Source organism: Schistocerca nitens, chromosome 2, assembly GCF_023898315.1.
Source record: "Schistocerca nitens isolate TAMUIC-IGC-003100 chromosome 2, iqSchNite1.1, whole genome shotgun sequence".
In the NCBI taxonomy this organism is placed as follows: domain Eukaryota; kingdom Metazoa; phylum Arthropoda; class Insecta; order Orthoptera; family Acrididae; genus Schistocerca; species Schistocerca nitens.
In genome coordinates this window covers 84,744,942-84,757,067 of record NC_064615.1, presented here as the reverse complement: position 1 = coordinate 84,757,067, position 12,126 = coordinate 84,744,942, and the positions used below count along the sequence as shown (strand labels likewise).

The following is a 12,126-nucleotide window of genomic DNA, read 5'->3' as shown; positions in this document are numbered from 1 at the left end:
AGGGGTCTGAATATGCTCCACAGTAGGACTTGAACGTTTACCACTTGATTTACAGAAATGATAATGGACAGAATGTGAGTAACTATTCTGTGTATCACATGTGTTAATTTGTGAATCATCATGTTGAACTCTGAACCATTTTGAGCTGGACAATCTTTCGTGTATTGTGATCATGGAATGGACTTAGATTTCATGAGTCTTTGATGACTATTTAGTTTGGAGACTTTGCTATCATTCTCATAATGCTCTCAATTTAACTTTACTGCATTTGATAAGATTATTTTCTGACTATTTTCATTGAATATCGTAGGACCATTTCCCATTTATTTGAGGTGTTTTTCCTTGAATAAACATTATTAAGCTTAGTTCTCTGTCATCTACATCATTTACAGACATTAGAGTAGAACCCTTTTTATTAAATTATTCATTTATCTTTTGTTTTATATTTCTGTGTATTTTATTAACTTGCAGTTCTAGCCAATTCATAGACTATTTGCCTGCAGGGTCACAGCTACAGGTTACTATTTGCAGTGAATTAGCTGTGGAGGATGAGAGCAGACGTGTGGCTCTACCCTTTGACCACATCGAGCTATTCTTTTTTATATAAAGCTGTGCATAGCCCAAGAACCTAAGGTATGAGTAACCACAGGTAGACATGCAATGGTTTGCTCATGTTGGGTGCTGTTTCGAAGAGGAACCACTCAATAGTAACTGTTGGGTACCATTGCAACCAGTTACTGTACCTGCTCCTGCTGCAGTTTTGTTGCTGCTTCTGGAGCTACCTGCCCTTCCGACATTGAAAAAAATGCTATATCCATGGTGGCTACAATTTAAAAAAAGAATGTTGCACGTGTAAGAACATCTGTAGTTGCCACTTTAGTATCAGAGTGGCTGTGACAAAGTCGCAGGGTGGTCAGTGTCAGCATGAATGATGTAACTGTACTAGCTGATGGTGGGCGACTACATGCCAGGGAGCTGAACCACAGAATAGGGAACGAATCTTGATGTGTGAATCAATCTACAATGGAGCATAGAGTCTGAACACAGTGTAGAGATCAAGTGTGAAGAAAAAAACAACACACGACCAGTGCGAGCGACTGATAGCTGAGCACATGGATACAAAGAGAGCACTGCGTGAGGCAAAGTCTTCGTCTGCGAGCATTGAAATCAGTGTTAGAATTGCTGAGCCATCCTTATTACTGCCAGCAGGTAAACACCTGGGTCTGTGGTTCTGCCCATGCCATGGTTCAGGCGCAGCGTTTTGTCCTGTTCTGCTGCAATAACCATGCCATATCCTTTGCACCCATCTCAGTGTCTGTGACGGGGATACTAAAACCTTGGTCCATGGTTTCAGAGGAGCACCTCAAAAATGCATCCACAACTTACCAGGTGCAGTGGAAGAGTAACCTGTAGTTCTCTTGTCCAAGAGTGTCCACTCCACACGCAGGCTAGGGGGAGATACCCATTACCAACTGTCCACATGTGCTGTGTAGAAGCAGACTGCCACCCCTTGGCTGCTGGCAAAGCTCTCTGGTTTCAGCAGTGCCCGTCTATAAGTTAAGTTGGCACTGAGACATCAATGGTCTGTGAAAACTCTGGACATACCAGAGGGACCTACAAAATACATTCTCCCATATACTCATTCACACAGTGTAAGTTGGGAAACAAACAGACTGTGCAGGGGAAAATAAATCAACGCAGATGCTCTTCTCCAAAGGCTACTTGTTGCTGTGGTACATCTACATCGGTACTCCGCAAGCCACCGTATGGTGCATGGCAAAGGGTACCCTGTACCACTAATTGTCATTTCCTTTCCTGTTCCATTTGTAAATAGAGTGAGGGAAAAAATGACTGTCTTTATGCCTCAGTATGAGCCCTAATTTCTCATATCTTATCTTTGTGGTTCTTGCGTGCAATATATGTTGGTGGCAGCAGAATCATTCGGCAGTCAGCTTCAAATGCCGGTTTTCTAAATTTTCTCAATAGTGTTTCTCGAAAAGAATGTCACCTTTCCTCCATGGATTCCCATTTGAGTTCCTGAAGCATCTCCATAACACTTACATGTTGTTTAAACCTACCAGTAACAAATCTAGCAGCCTGCCTCTTGAGTTGCCTTGATGTCCTCCTGCAGAAATAGCTGAAAGACTAGACAATGCGAGTATGCTATGGTGCCAGACACAATTTACGTTTGTTGTTGTTGTTGTGGTCTTCAGTCCTGAGACTGGTTTGATGCAGCTCTCCATGCTACTCTTTCCTGTGCAAGCTTCTTCATCTCCCAGTACCTACTGCAACCTACATCCTTCTGAATCTGCTTAGTGTATTGATCTCTCGGTCTCCCTCTACGATTTTTACCCTCCACGCTGCCCTCCAATGCTAAATTTGTGATCCCTTGATGCCTCAAAACATGTCCTACCAACCGATCCCTTCTTCTAGTCAAGTTGTGCCACAAACTTCTCTTCTCCCCAATCCTATTCAATACCTCCTCATTAGTTACGTGATCTACCCACCTTATCTTCAGCATTCTTCTGTAGCACCACATTTCGAAAGCTTCTATTCTCTTCTTGTCCAAACTGGTTATCGTCCATGTTTCACTTCCATACATGGCTACACTCCATACAAATACTTTCAGAAACGACTTCCTGACACTTAAATCTATACTCGATGTTAACAAATTTCTCTTCTTCAGAAACGATTTCCTTGCCATTGCCAGTCTACATTTTATATCCTCTCTACTTCGACCATCATCAGTTATTTTACTCCCTAAATAGCAAAACTCCTTTACTACTTTAAGTGTCTCATTTCCTAATCTAATCCCCTCAGCATCACCCAATTTAATTTGACTACATTCCATTATCCTCGTTTTGTTTTTGTTGATGTTCATCTTATATCCTCCTTTCAAGACACTGTCCATTCCGTTCAACTGCTCTTCCAAGTCCTTTGCTGTCTCTGACAGAATTACAATGTCATCGGCGAACCTCAAAGTTTTTACTTCTTCTCCATGAATTTTAATACCTACTCCGAATTTTTCTTTTGTTTCCTTTACTGCTTGCTCAATATACAGATTGAATAACATCGGGGAGAGGCTACAACCCTGTCTCACTCCTTTCCCAACCACTGCTTCCCTTTCATGCCCCTCGACTCTTATAACTGCCATCTGGTTTCTGTACAAATTGTAAATAGCCTTTCGCTCCCTGTATTTTACCCCTGCCACCTTCAGAATTTGAAAGAGAGTATTCCAGTTAACGTTGTCAAAAGCTTTCTCTAAGTCTACAAATGCTAGAAACGTAGGTTTGCCTTTTCTTAATCTTTCTTCTAAGATAAGACGTAAGGTTAGTATTGCCTCACGTGTTCCAACATTTCTACGGAATCCAAACTGATCTTCCCCGAGGTCCGCTTCTACCAGTTTTTCCATTCGTCTGTAAAGAATTCGCGTTAGTATTTTGCAGCTGTGACTTATTAAACTGATAGTTGTGTAATTTTCACATCTGTCAACACCTGCTTTCTTTGGTATTGGAATTATTATATTCTTCTTGAAGTCTGTGGGTATTTCACCTGTCTCATACATCTTGCTCACCAGATGGTAGAGTTTTGTCATGACTGGCTCTCCCAAGGCCATCAGTAGTTCTAATGAAATGTTGTCTACTCCCGGGGCCTTGTTTCGACTCAGGTCTTTCAGTGCTCTGTCAAACTCTTCACGCAGTATCTTATCTCCCATTCCATCTTCATCTACATCCTCTTCCATTTCCATAGTACTGTCCTCAAGTACATCGCCCTTGTATAAACCCTCTATATACTTCTTCCACCTTTCTGCCTTCCCTTCTTTGCTTAGAACTGGGTTGCCATCTGAGCTCTTGATATTCATACAAGTGGTTCTCTTCTCTCCAAAGGTCTCTTTAATTTTCCTGTAGGCAGTATCTATCTTACCCCTAGTGAGACAAGCCTCTACATCCTTACATTTGTCCTCTAGCCATCCCTGCTTAGCCATTTTGCACTTTCTGTCGATCTCATTTTTGAGACGTTTGTATTCCCTTTTGCCTGCTTCATTTACTGCATTTTTATATTTTCTCCTTTCATCAATTAAATTCAATATTTCTTCTGTTACCCAAGGATTTCTATTAGCCCTCGTTTTTTTACCTACTTGATCGTCTGCTGCCTTCACTACTTCATCCCTCAGAGCTACCCATTCTTCTTCTACTGTATTTCTTTCCCCCATTCCTGTCAATTGTTCCCTTATGCTCTCCCTGAAACTCTCTACAACCTCTGGTTCTTTCAGTTTATCCAGGTCCCATCTCCTTAAATTCCCACCTTTTTGCAGTTTCTTCAGTTTCAATCTGCAGTTCATAACCAATAGATTGTGGTCAGAATCCACATCTGCCCCTGGAAATGTCTTGCAATTTAAAACCTGGTTCCTAAATCTCTGTCTTACCATTATATAATCTATCTGATACCTATTAGTATCTCCAGGATTCTTCCAGGTATACAACCTTCTTTTATGATTCTTGAACCAAGTGTTAGCTATGATTAAGTTATGCTCTGTGCAAAATTCTACAAGGCGGCTTCCTCTTTTATTTCTTCCCCCCAATCCATATTCCCCTACTATGTTTCCTTCTCTCCCTTTTCCTACAGACGAATTCCAGTCACCCATGACTATTAAATTTTCGTCTCCCTTCACTACCTGAATAATTTCTTTTATCTCGTCATACATTTCATCAATTTCTTCATCATCTGCAGAGCTAGTTGGCATATAAACTTGTACTACTGTAGTAGGCATGGGCTTTGTGTCTATCTTGGCCACAATAATGCGTTCACTATGCTGTTTGTATAGCTAACCCGCACTCCTATTTTTTTATTCATTATTAAACCTACTCCTGCATTACCCCTATTTGATTTTGTATTTATAACCCTGTAATCACCTGACCAAAAGTCTTGTTCCTCCTGCCACCGAACTTCACTAATTCCCACTATATCTAACTTTAACCTATCCATTTCCCTTTTTAAATTTTCTAACCTACCTGCCCGATTAAGGGATCTGACATTCCACACTCCGATCCGTAGAATGCCAGTTTTCTTTCTCCTGATAATGACGTCCTCTTGAGTAGTCCCCGCCCGGAGATCCGAATGGAGGACTATTTTACCTCCGGAATATTTTACCCAAGAGGACGCCATCATCATTTAATCATACAGTAAAGCTGCATGTCCTCGGGAAAAATTACGGCTGTAGTTTCCCCTTGCTTTCAGCCGTTCGCAGTACCAGCACAGCAAGGCCGTTTTGGTTAATGTTACAAGGCCAGAACAGTCAATCATCCAGACTGTTGCCCCTGCAACTACTGAAAAGGCTGCTGCCCCTCTTCAGGAACCACATGTTTGTCTGGCCTCTCAACAGATACCCCTCCGTTGTGGTTGCACCTACGGTACGGCCATCTGTATCGCTGAGGCACGCAAGCCTCCCCACCAACGGCAAGGTCCATGGTTCATGGGGGAAGAATTTACGTTTATGAAATTGATTCTATTGATCCATTAACTTGCTTTTTCCAAAAACTTTTCCACAACCCGAAATATTTTTGGAGACCTCCTATTGGTGTGTTACTGATGATCTGCCCCCCCCCCCCTCCCCCTTTGCCCCTTCATTTTGATCAGCAAAACTACAACTTTTCAATTGCTTATTCAAATGTAGTAGTAACAAAAAGTCCTGTTTAAGTCGTTAGGGAGAGTGAGAAACAACTGCCACGTTGTTTTCTGCCAAGAACTATTGAACTTGCAGAGTGGTGTGGACAGTGGCTTTATCATGATGCTTCAGCCATTTCTGCCCGCCGTTGTATATGCATTTGCATAACAGTTTCCATGTAGTCTCTTCAGAACATTCTGGTGAAAATTTCATCAACAATTTGTGCTGATGGAACAAATTCATTATGTACAATCCATTTTACCAAAGAATCTAGTGAATATCTTCACTAATGTTCTTACATGACATGTATTTTTTGGCCCCATTGACATTGTTTTCCACATGAGTGACAGTTGTTTGATTGCTTGGTTATAAGTGAAGCACCATGTCTCATTATTAACCACAATTTTTGGAGGGGGGGGGGCAGATCACCATCACGTACTACATTTTTTAATTGATCCTCCAGTTCACAGGACAGAATCATGTAGATTTTTTTCCTTAGGTCTGCAGCACAAATTTCGCAAGAATGTATTTCATACTCATTCATTCTGATAAAATGGACTGGCATGTGCTCTGTAACAAAGAAATTATCTCTCACCTCTCAAAACTCAACAGTTAGCTGATGAATGCCTTTGTAGACAGGACTTTTGACTTGTATCCTTGCATTTGATTTAGATGGTCTCCTTCAAATACCTCTTTCACCGTTGTTAATTTCAATTGTGGATTCTTTTTAAAAGAAAAAATACCTCTTCTTACATATTGCCTGTTCTTTATGATCTGCTGTAGCAAGAGTTACTGAACATTTTAATCAATACAAAGGAAGAACACTAAGCCCCTTCGCAAATTGAATCACGAACTTGTAGGCTAACTTCCCTTAGTGATGGAACTTGCAGCTACATTTTATTTACCTGTCGAATAGGTTTTTTTTTCCCCCCAGGCCGCCTCATATTTCAGTATGATAAATTAACTTGAAGTAGATGCTAAATAGAACTAGGTCTATTGCTCTTGGATATTGCTGTGTGGCTGTAACAACTTGTCTGTATCAAACAACTGAGAACTCAGAATGAATTTTCACTCTGCAGCAGAGTGTGCACTGACATAAAACTTCCTGGCAGATTAAAACTATGTGCCAGACCGGGACTCAGACCAGAGACCTTTGCCTTTCATGGGCAAGTTGTTTACCAAATGCTTAGGTTTCAGTCCCAGTCTGGCACACAGTTTTAATCTGCCAGGAAGTTTAATGTCTGCGCACTCCATTGCAGATCGAAAATTCATTCTAGGAACAATCCCTCATGTTATGGCTACACCTAGCTATACACATAAGTTTTTCACTCTCAGCTTTTGGGAGCAATTAGTATTGTGTAAACAGCGCAGAGTCAGCTCGCCAGCAGTGTCGGAGAGTGGGGCAAGATCTTCCATAGTCACTGCTGCGAGTGTAGACCTCTCATGTAGACAGCAACCTCCATCTCTCAAGAGCTGCTCACTGTAGCTCTCGGACAAGGAAAGCTACATGGACATTGTGAGGAGAACAGAGAGTACTCGGTGGGTACTGAGTGGCCATATTGTGTCCCAGATTTGTGCTATATTTCGCATTTTGTCCACTGCCACATCTGGGTAATATATTTGGCCACACTCAAATACGCATTAAATAAAAGTACCCATGAAGCAGCATGTTTTGAGCCACTAGTAGGGGTGGGGAATTTTGTCAAGGCATGTTTCTCAGCAAAGAAATCGGCCATTTTACCTCGTAAATGAACAGCATAAGCAGTTAGCCTGTTTCAAAAGTTCTAGACTTAAACAGTACTACTTAGCAAATAACATATAAAAATATCATGCACATATTATATAAAATTAACAAATGAAAATAAAATTGTCACCAAAGAGACTCAACCCCATGTTAATGTGAAAATATGAACGAAAGACTAGCACGCTACCTGCTGTGCGTATCGACACTGGAACGAGTTGCTCTATAAATGTGTACTGGCATTGTCGACACAGTTGACACTTCTGTCACTATTGATACACATTGTGAGTGAATGTCAGTGATGTGAGGCAAAAAAAGTAATGAAGAAAGCTGCCAGAAAGTGGACTTAGGACGAAGCTGGGCATTTGATTAGTTTGTACGAGGAAAGGTCAGCATTATAGAATGTATAGTTACTGGACTACAGGAACTGACATAAGAAGTAAGTATATGTACACTGAAAAAGCTTGCCAGAATAACCACACTCCAAGGAGTCAGGAAAAGTAGTTTTATAGCATAGATTTATTAAGGTAGAGGAACAAGTGAAGTTGTGTTTGAAAGTAGTTGTTTTGAAACTTGAAAAATTGCCATTTAATTTCAAAAAATACTGCTGTACCATTTCTGTAATTTTTTATCATGTATTATTTTTTATTATATTATTGTATTGTGAGTTGAGGGAACAGACCTTCAGGAATTTACAAGTGGCTCCTTGTGATGGTACAATTAAAAATATTGAAGTAAATGTATGTCCAGAAATGCCTCATTTATCAGGCATCTGCCCTATTTGGCTTTTGAGCATCTATGGATATCAAGACAAAATTGGTGTAAGGTTATTTAATTGTAACTGTTATTTTACCAAATATTAAAGAGAATAAACATAGTTGATGCTAGAAATATCAGTGTCACAAGCAACCTGTCCTTAACACTAACGGATTTACGCTTAATAGTATGTAGATTGGCAATTTTGTGTCCAATTGTAAATAGTATTTCTTCCATCTCGTTCGCTGTCATTCGTGTAAAATTTTGGTATTGTGGATTTTACATCACAAGCTCTACAACGAGGTTCTTGCATGCTCCAAAATCACCCTGCTCCTAATCTACTATCATATCCAACATGAAGGTGATCATATACATTTTTTCTTTGCCACTAAATGTATTAAAACTGCAGGTGCGGCGTGATGCTCCTCCATCACAACCTCTTCCTTCACACCGAAAACTACGACAGAAAAATTTCACAGAAAGTACTCGTAAGGAACATTTAGACAGTAACTATCAACAAAAATTCACCCCTCGTGTAAACAATTCTGAGAATACAAAACTGCCTGAGAGCAGAAAACAATCCATGTCTCCGCAGTATCATTTATTCGAGGAGTGCTTGTCCTACAAGTTACACAGGTGAACTTGTTTGAAGTTTGGTAGGTAGGAGATGAGGTGCAGGCACAAGTGAAACTTTAAGGATGGGTTGTGAGATGTGCTTGGGTAGCTCATTTGGTAGAGCACTCGCCTGCCAAAGTTAGATGCCTGGGGTTTGAGTCCCACTCCAGCACACAGTTTTAATCTGCCAGGAAGTTTCAGTGAAGAACCTATCAGAAAAAAATATTGTCATTCACCTTCTTTAAAATTCAAAGTATGGGTAAGCACAGAAATGGTAACGAATGATAACATTACAACAAAGATAAAAAAAAATAGCAAATAATCACTTAAAATTCACAGAGCTATTCACAGGGTTCAAGATTATTGATTGCAATAATGGAAACATCCAAGATGCTGATGTTACTGTTGAATTAGTTCATTGAAGAGTACAAAAATGGACTGTAATAATTTGTCGTATTGTGCTGTATGTTTATGCACAGCAACATTGTATTTAGATTTAATATTAAAATATGTTAATATTGTGGCTGCTCACTATAAAACTTTTCTGTCACACCATCATAATTTAATACATGTGTATTCTAGTAGACACCCCCCCCCCCCCCCTGCCCTGTGCACCATCCCCTTCCCCCCACTTCACATGAATTATTATAGAAGTTTATTTATTTATTGTTTTCATAAATTCTGTTCATTTTAAAATGCTCACCAATCCTGGTTCATTGGGAGAGAAAAATAACTTACAAAGTATTCGTGAAACTGTTCTGGAATATTACTAAGCTGTGAAGTTGTTATGATACTACAACCGCAGAATACGTTGAATTAGAATGTTAAAAAACAACTGGTTCAGTGACTAACTGTTTACTCCACAAGACAGTGCTGCTGATTTGTAATGTATTTGAAGTGGTAAACATTAATTGAAACATTAAAACATTCTTGAAAAATTATTTTGAGACTTAGAAGAATATTTAAGATTGCTCTACATTGTGGAAAGAAGATATTTTCCTTCTCAGAACTGACAGAACAGACTTATAAAGACAGGCTTTACCATAGCTTCATAATGCATGCCATTTGAATATTCCCCAAAATAGAACTTCCCTAAATTTTAGGGGTGATAAGTTTTGATGTAACACATCTTTTAAGCCTATAACCTGCTTGACCTCTATCTTTAATACACCTCCTACCTGTGCCCTCCTCTTCTGTCTTTTGCCTCTCCACCCCTCTTTCCCACTCCTCTTTCTATTAATGTAATACTTTTCATTTTTAATTTAATTATATTTTTAGTCTCTGTATCATTATTCTGTTGGACCACCATCTTTCCTTGCGGACCTGTATCCTTCGTCGGACTGTTTTCATTGTGCCTGTCAACTCCACCCAGTCTCATCCCCGCCTCTCCCAGCACTTTCCTTTTCTGTTCCTATCACCTCTTTGACATTCACTCAGCCATGTCATTTAAGACTACTACTCTCCCTACTGGGCACACTGTGTAGCTGACCCATTATCAACAACTGATTTATGTATCTGTGCACCTCAGTGATTTCTCTGTATGATGATTGTTTGTCTTTCCTCATACCATTGTTTTAGGTTCACCTATGATTTTCAGTTACTGTGTTAACATAAAGCAGTTTGACTTTAAAGTACATTGACATGCATTAGTCTTCCTCATATTTCCCATTAATGTTTGTACCTCTGCTGACAAATGGATTCAGTTTACTGTGGTATAACAGAATGAAATATTTCATTAGTTAAATTTTCACAATTATCTTCATTCTATAAGTGGATCTACATTTTGAAAACAAATTAAAGATGCCGTTCCTTGAGGTACATCTTAATCTCTACAAACGTAAAATAGACTGGATTGGTTAAATCTAAAGAATAAGAAATGAAAGATAAACCAATAAAGCTTTTTGTGAAGACTTTGCTTTGTAACAGTCGTGTTAAGCTAGGTGCATTACACGTGGAACAACTGTAAGACAGTTTCTTTCCACACACTCATATCTTTAGATTAGATTAGATTCAGATTTTGTTCCATAAACCCAAAAAAGAGATGGTTCTTGTTGGTGTGGAACATGTCAGAAAGTATAACATAAAAACGTAAAACATTTGAATATAATACTTACTACCCTGATCATTTGTCTGGAGATTGTCGAAAGGTGAATACAATGCGGTAAACTGGAACAGCTAATATTTACAGAATTAACACACTGTCAGAATGAAACATTGTTATGCACAATTAATAAATCTATCATACACAAAATACCTAATCTTGACTGTTGTGACCAAGTGTTATCTCATCCCCTAAAATGAAAAGTAAATATAAACCAGTCAAAGATATCATATTATATCTTTCCGTTCTTTTGTTATTTGTACCTCTAATTGTTGATAAATAAAGGTGAGATCATACTGCCTCTTTTTATGTTATAAATTCGTTGCCTTAACTTAAATAGAGATTAACAGTTTGAAACATGTGAAAATAATTTTGTGTTACAGAGACACTTGTAGGCGGTGACCACCCAAGATGTTGCTAACTTTCAGGTTCCTGTGGCTAATCACTTTCACTGTCTCCTTCAAGCATGTCTAGTCACATACAGCAATTTTTTACCTCTTGTATTAAAAACCCAGCTTTGCAGAGCACATAATGTGGTTTAATTGGAAGACGTCAGATACACGCATGTCAGTAGTTCAGTTTGGTTTGCCAGGAACATCTTACATCATGTCCTGTTAAGGTCTCTTGAAACACAAGGTCAGCTCACAGTACACTCTATTTTGTATCACACTTAGTGTGCAATTTGTTAGCACTAATTTAAACATAAAACATGAACAGTAATAGACTGAAATATATGACAGCCTAACACAGAGTTAGTCCATAAAGATCACAGTTGAGTCCAAAGAGCAAGTTTATAAAACACATTGAGTAATTCAACAAATTTAGAAATACCATAGCAGAAACACAGTGAGTTTGTGTCATTAATGCCCATAATAATTATTTATTACTTCAAGATCAATTTGTAATTACAATATTCACATTATCGGTTTCAGCAGTTTATTGCCATTTACAGATGTGGTTAAACCACAAACAATTTTGTCATGCTGTGTACATTCCAGAACATCTTAAAGTGGTATAAAATATGTCCAATCATTAAACACTGTGCCATTGTGTAGTAAAGAGTCTTTCGGCAATATGTCAATTCTTTAAAAACGTGAAATCCAGCTTACAAGACACATAGTATCGACATCACTGCACATTACACAGTGCAAAAGACAAGATGTATGTTTTCTCACATGGTTGTTTTGTGGAGTTCGTTCTGATCACTATCTCCCAGTGCCCACACTATTGCCTAAATACAGTTATGTC

General features: G+C 39.0%; 1 protein-coding gene across 1 annotated transcript in view; it reads left to right on the top strand.

Annotated features, from left to right (window-relative positions):
* Window positions 1-12,126, top strand: part of LOC126235761 (nuclear protein localization protein 4 homolog) — a 267,142-nt gene that overhangs the window by 99,016 nt on the left and 156,000 nt on the right. The gene's annotated exons all lie outside the window — the stretch shown is intronic.